Genomic DNA, 6,750 nt, shown 5'->3' with positions numbered 1-6,750 from the left:
ATGAGATCAGAGGTCTTTTGAAAATCTAGTCATAATAATACATCCTTCTGGGAAAAGAAATAGCTACGCCAAATCATGAACACATTTGAACTGCAGTAATGAAACTAACAATGTGATAGATGTATTTTTCCCTGTTCATTTCCATCAGCCTTTCTTGACTGTACAATTTTTATTGGTAATAGCAAACCAGTATATGTATATCTATGCAGAAAATATTTAGGGGTGGGGAAAGGAGGATGATAAGAGAAAAAGAGAAAAAAGGAAATATACCTTTTATATACTGGCAGCATTATTTCTATATTAAAAGATGTGTGACACTTGTTGCACTCTATATTTTTGTGCATTGCTCACAAACTGATCATGATTTTCTGTAACTGTGGTTGTTACTCTCAAGACTTCTCCCAGTATTTCGTGAACAAATTTTGGTCTTTCTTTTTTTTTCCAATCCTTCACTGTATCATTACTCTGCAACTACCTTTCAAGGAGACAACAGAAAAGGAGAATAATGAGGAGTCCTGAATACTGCTGTACATACATGAATAATCTTCACAGAACGTTGACCTGATACTTGAGGTGAATTTTTGTTTCTCAGAGTTACAAAGGTCAGGAAAATGTAGCATGCCAGTGAAATTCAGGTTAACACTTGTCATCAGGAGTTATCTCACACTGCATTATAACACCTGGCACGTGTGGCTTAGAAGAAAAGAGCACTCCACATCTCCCTAAGAACTGGTGTGTGGGACAGGGTGAGGTAGCCAGTAGGCCAGTTTCATAGGACTCTTCTCAGCCAGGAACAGCATGTCTATGGTTATGCCAGTCACCCTTAATGCCGGGCAGAAATGATGGTACAAGGAAATATGAATGCTACAGTCCAAAGATGAACAAAGTAGTTGACAGATTGAGAGACAGATATGCAAAAATTGAAAGAAAACCAAAATAATTTATGGTTCTCTATACTTTTGGTCAGTTCCAGGAGGTTGTCCATTCATTTAATGAAGCTGAAAGACTGTCAGCCTTTTCCTGTGGCTCTCACAGATGGGTTTTATGCAAAATTTTACCTCTGGGCATTGCATTTTCTGAGTGCAGCCTGCAGCTGGGAACCTGCCTCCCATTTCTCTTTGGCTTTTGATTTTTTCTTATTCCTTTCCTTCTGTCGCAGAGATTCATGCAACCTAATACTTGAGGTAGCTTAACACTTCTCTTCAGGATTATTGATTTTCCTCACCTGACTTCAGAAATGCTGCTGATCCTTGGGAATGGATGACCAGAACCATTTTCTAATCAAACAGTAAATAAAATATGCTAAAAATTGGCCTGGCATTTACTTCTTTGAAATCAAACCACTTGACCACTGTAAAAAAAAATATATTGTCATCTGTTGAGCTGGTTTTCAAATCTCAGTAATAACTTTGTACATGGAATACTATAATTCACATAAGCACTATTCACCATTACATTTCACAGAATCACAAAATGGTTGAGGCAGGAAGGAACCCCTGGAGGTTTTATGGTCCACCCCCCCTGCTCAAGCAGGGCCATCTAGATCTGGTCACCCAGGACCATGTCCAGATGGCTTTTGAATATCTCCAAGGATGGAGACTCCACAGCCTCTGAGGGCAACCTGTGCCAGTGCAAACATACGATGGAAAAAAATGTACGGAGGACACCACCACTTTTAGGAGGAAAAAACATTACAAAACACTCTGAGGTGCTGGTTGGTTTCTGGTGAACCACCCCCAATTCTAAGATCTTTCTTTTTTTTCCTAACTGTACCAAAGTAGGCTGCACCAATCCAAGGATGCCATACAGTTGACATGAAACAAAGTGAAAACAAGGCTTTCAAATCTGAAGGCAAAGCAAAGATGACATTTATGATACTTTTACCCAATTTATGACCCAGTTTCTCTGTATTTGGGTATGGCGAAAAATTTGACTCATATATTTTTTATCTAGAAAAATAATCCTGTATTTTTTCATAACATCTTTTGTTATTAACATAATTTCCTTCTCCCTCATTGTCTAATATTTTATTTCTTGTTTCATTTATTGTTCAAACTTTCCCAATGCTGCCACAATGAGATGAAAGAACTTCTTTAATACCAAAAATATACATACACATTAATCTACTGACCCTACTGGTGATAACCTCTCCAGGAAGTTGTCTCATGTTCCTTAACTATGGCCTCCACACCCTTAAAAAAAAGGGTAAGTAAACTGATTTGGATTTCTTTTACTGCTTTTTTGTTGTTGGTGGTGGTGGTGGTGGTTTTGGTTTTGGTTTTTTGTTTGTTTGTTTTGTCTTGATTTTCCCTCAGATGCTTTCTAGTACATCCTTTTAAATAATTCCCAGGATTCTTCCCTCCAAAATTTAGTAAAATATATAGTTTCAATTTCCTGTGAATTGATTTGCTGCCACTGAAGTCTCTCAGTGGAAATATGGAGAAGGATATAATGTTTTCTTTTTCTGACTGCCTTTCCCTTACTGGATTTGAAAAGTGGTTAAATAGTTACCTTTTTTACTGACTACTGAGAAGAAAAATAGAAATCAGTAGAAAGAGTGCAAAATATCCAAAATATCTCCCTTTTATGCCTTTCTTCTTCTTCTTGTGTGGTGGTTTTTTTGTTTGTTTGTTTGCCTGGTTTTTTTTTAGCAGGAGGAACTTGGGGGAATGAATTAATTAAAGCAGTTTTCTTGAAGAGGTTGCAGTGTTTTGAGTCAAATGATGGACTCAGTGAGTTTGAAGTCTCCTTCAACATGCTAGGAATTTAAAGCAGAAAATCTTATGCCACATTTACACTGAATTTCTTGTGGCTGGGTCAGAGAAGGCTTGTGATGAAATTTGCCAGTTGTCCATACTGTTTGCCTGTATGGGAACACTTTTAAAACAGCTATGGCTTGTAATTTCTAGGGCAAAACTCAGCAGGAATCTGGAGGGTAGAATTGACTTCAGGGCACCTCCACATACTCTGGCTGGTTGGTCCTCTCCCATGTGTACCATCCATTTTTGTGCTATTATCAGATGACTGGTATCATCCAGACAAAATAGTCTGAGTAAAGGAAGGGAGTTATTCTTGTATTTCTGCCTTCTGTGGCATTGCCTGCTTCTACAGCATGCCCTGGAAAGACAAATGGGATTTATAGGAAGCCTGAGCTTAGACTTTTACACTGCCAAAAAGATAATGCAGTTACAAACAGGCTGCTGGGTACAGTGCAGGTGTAACCTATTGATGTATGTCAGGGTGTGAATATAGAGCACTCAGGGCCTCATTTCGAGTAGGCTGAGGCTTGTTAAATCATAATAACTTACATAATTACAACATTATTTCAGATTGGAAGTTTAGTTTGTTTCATGATGCTGATCCTATTCTTACAAGCAATACTTGAAACTGGTAGTTTTCATTTGTCAGTTCTTGCAAATTTTATCCTTTGATTTCTGATATCTGGCAGTTGCCTTAAAATCTTGCTTCCTGGAGTCACCTGAATTTGAAAAATTCAGAGTTCATTCAATGAAAAAAGTTGTGACAAGAAGACATTGCAATAAAGTTCTGCCCTTTTGGATATGTATAAAAGATAAAAATCTAACAGATGTTAAAGATCAATCTGCCCACTGAGGGTCTAATTTTTCTTTTCTTACACTGGTGTGTTTTGACAGAGTACTGATTTTCACAGGAGTGAGCAGGGTAAATTAGGTCCTAGAAATTAAACTAGAGATTCCTCCTTAATCACAAATGTTTGTATTCATTATGCAAAATATGATTATTATGATTTATTGGGTTGCCTTGTCTTTTTCATACTGGTGATGAAAATAAACATAGGAAACACCCTTACATTTCACATTAGTGAGAGAAGCGTTATGGAGCCCTAGATGCAGCAGAGCTATAGTGCACTCTACACATTTTAAGCAATAAGACAACCCACAGAAAGCTCATAATCTAGGATTCAAAAATAAGGTAACCATATAAAAAAAGAAATAGTTATGCAGGTTTCTAATAGCTCTTAGGATCCCTTTCAAGAATCTCTTTGGATTTGCTTTTAATGTAGAGCTATGTGAACATTTCCAACATTTTCATGCAAATATATATTTGAATAATTGTTCATCTCTTAGAGACAAAAATTGTCGTGCTTGAGAAACAAGTAGGAGCTCATGATTGATTTTGAAATAGAAATTACTTCTTATCCTTTCCATTACTGACTATATTCCCATGCCAACATTTGCCTTTTCTAAAATATCGTCACCCACAGAGTCTTTTGTCCACATCTTATTGTTTAACACCCTCAATACTTGGAGGCTCCTGAAGGGGTAGTTTAAATTGTGTATGATGATTATTTCTATCCCTATAGGCAGTGTTTCCTTTTTATTCAGATGTATGAGCAATCCAATTAAATTTTGATTTTATTGTTGCCAGGCTCAGTGAAAATAGAATCAAAACTACAAAGTTTGTATACACAGCAAAAATAGCCTTATTAATATGAGAGGTAAAAAAACCCAAGCATATTTGCATGTAGGCAAAATCTTTTGTCAATACAGCAAGATGAATCTCTAATAAAGTTTAAGGAAAAAAAAAAAAAGTATGGTTACCTTTCTAATAAACTCTATCAAAATCCTAAATTTTATACAGAACAAAAGAAAATCTGCAGTTGCTGTATAAACTACTGGTTTCTATTGAAAAAAAAAAGTTATTGAAATCAAAATAGCAGTTTGATTGGAACTTTTCTGAGCAAAGTTTTATGGGCTACAACAATACATTCATATTCATGTATTTGAACTACTAATATCTCAATATGATTCTTCCACCCTTACCTAAGAAAGAGATTCATGTTTTTGGCATAATTCAAATTACCTTCAATAACTTTAAAAGCAATACCTTTAAAGGTATTTGGACAGGAATAAGTACGCCCATCACATGTGTCATTTGAAGACATACCTTCTCTACATTACCATAACTCTCCCAGTTAGAGAAGACATCCTACACTGATGGTGGATAAAAAGGCTGTTGCTGGTATTCACCAGTCCCTTCTATCAAATCTGTTGGAGTCTATCAACATCTGGGCTTTTAGATTGTTGGGCACTCTACAGGCCCGAAGGTCCCTTGGCCCAGGGGACTGGGGGTAGCAGGGGCTCCCAGGGGCAGCAGGGCAGGACCTGGAAACCCAGCCAGGAGCAGGGCAGCTGGGGGGCACAGGGACAGCTCCAGGCGTCGGGCACCTCCCTGGGCACAGAGATAGGCTGAGGCCAGGCTAGGACATGGGCCCACAGGTGAGCCCAGCTCAGCTCAGCAGGGCTCATGCCCAGGCAGGTCAGGGCTGTGGGGAGCTGGAGACCAGCCCTGCTGTATGACTTCTCATCAGGTGTTATCAGGTTGAGCATGGTGACAACATGGTTCATTACAAAACTTCTTGCCCCGTGCCAGCTTTTATCCTGTATAATCAGAGCACAGGTGAAATGATCTCAAATCTGTCTACAAAAAGATCACAGCTGTGTGATGGTGCCCTAAAGGCTATGGTAAGATAGAAAACCACAAAAAAGCAACAAGCTGATGGGTAGATGCAGCAGTTTCAAAATGCATCAGTTTTATAGCTGAATTAATTTTTTTTCTGTCACAAGAAAGTTTTTAACAAAGGTTACTCAGTAAAAATTAGTGTAGTGCCTTTGGAGATTGACTTTTCCCATTCTGTCTGTTGTGGCTTCTACAAAATGTCATTTTACAACAAAGTCCCTTGAAAAGTCTTTTTGTTCTGAAGCTGAACAAAGTATGTTATTAAAATTTACATATACTTCATGTGAGACTAAGAAAATAGTTCCATAGATAAAGCTACACTTCTTTCCTTCCCTTCTCTCTTCTTCATTCTATCTACGCTCTAGCCTCAAATGACTTAGGACAGTAAAAACAGGGAGAATGCATATCAAGACAAAAATTCGGTAGTCCTGTTTTGCAGAAGGCATTATGCAATGAGAGATGCAATTACTTATTTGAATGTAAAAATGTTAAGTATTACACCGGCTTGTTCTTCAGGAGAACCAATTACTGTCAATGTCATGTTCAGCTAGCAGAAGAGGTTTTATTTTTAAATGCTTTTTTTTAAATTGAGTCCTCCCTCAATGTAAAGTTTTTCTTCGTAGTAAAGTTACTCAGAAAATTATTTTATCCTTTATGTTCTGGTCTTTAAAACAAAATAAAACAAACGCTTCTAATCCTGATGAAACTTCCATAAAAGGAGCTATCAAATGACACTGAAGTAAATGGGAAACAAATTAGACACTTAACTAATAGTTTTTCTTTTCCCCTCTTTGGTACTTTATCTATAACATACCCTATATAGATCTAAGGTTGGAGAGTGTCCATTAAGCAGGCATCCAGTTGTGTTCAGCTCTATTGCTCTGCACTTCTTAACAAGCCAGCTACTGAAAAATCATTGAAATTCCTGTCAGATCCATAGCCCTCTATGGACAGGGGGCTGTATGCTGAGCATTTAACATGATCTTTTGGAAAGAAGAGTCAATAATGTTGTCACATACATTCATTTTGTTATAGTAGGGTTGGCTATCACCCATGAAACACACAATTAAGTACCATTTTTCATGAGTAAATCTCCTTGCAGTCTAGCAAATAAGAAGCATGCTTGCTGATTACTGTGTTCAGTGCCTGTTTCAGACAACTTTTAGAGACAAATGCCAAGCATACAACACCTGTTAGTAAGACCTGTTTGTGATACAAGTTTATTTAGAAGTCATGAACATGCTTCTTATT

Source organism: Platalea leucorodia (genome assembly GCF_965183815.1).
Source record: "Platalea leucorodia genome assembly, chromosome: 1".
NCBI lineage: Eukaryota > Metazoa > Chordata > Aves > Pelecaniformes > Threskiornithidae > Platalea > Platalea leucorodia.
Note: the sequence above shows the minus strand (reverse complement) of the source record.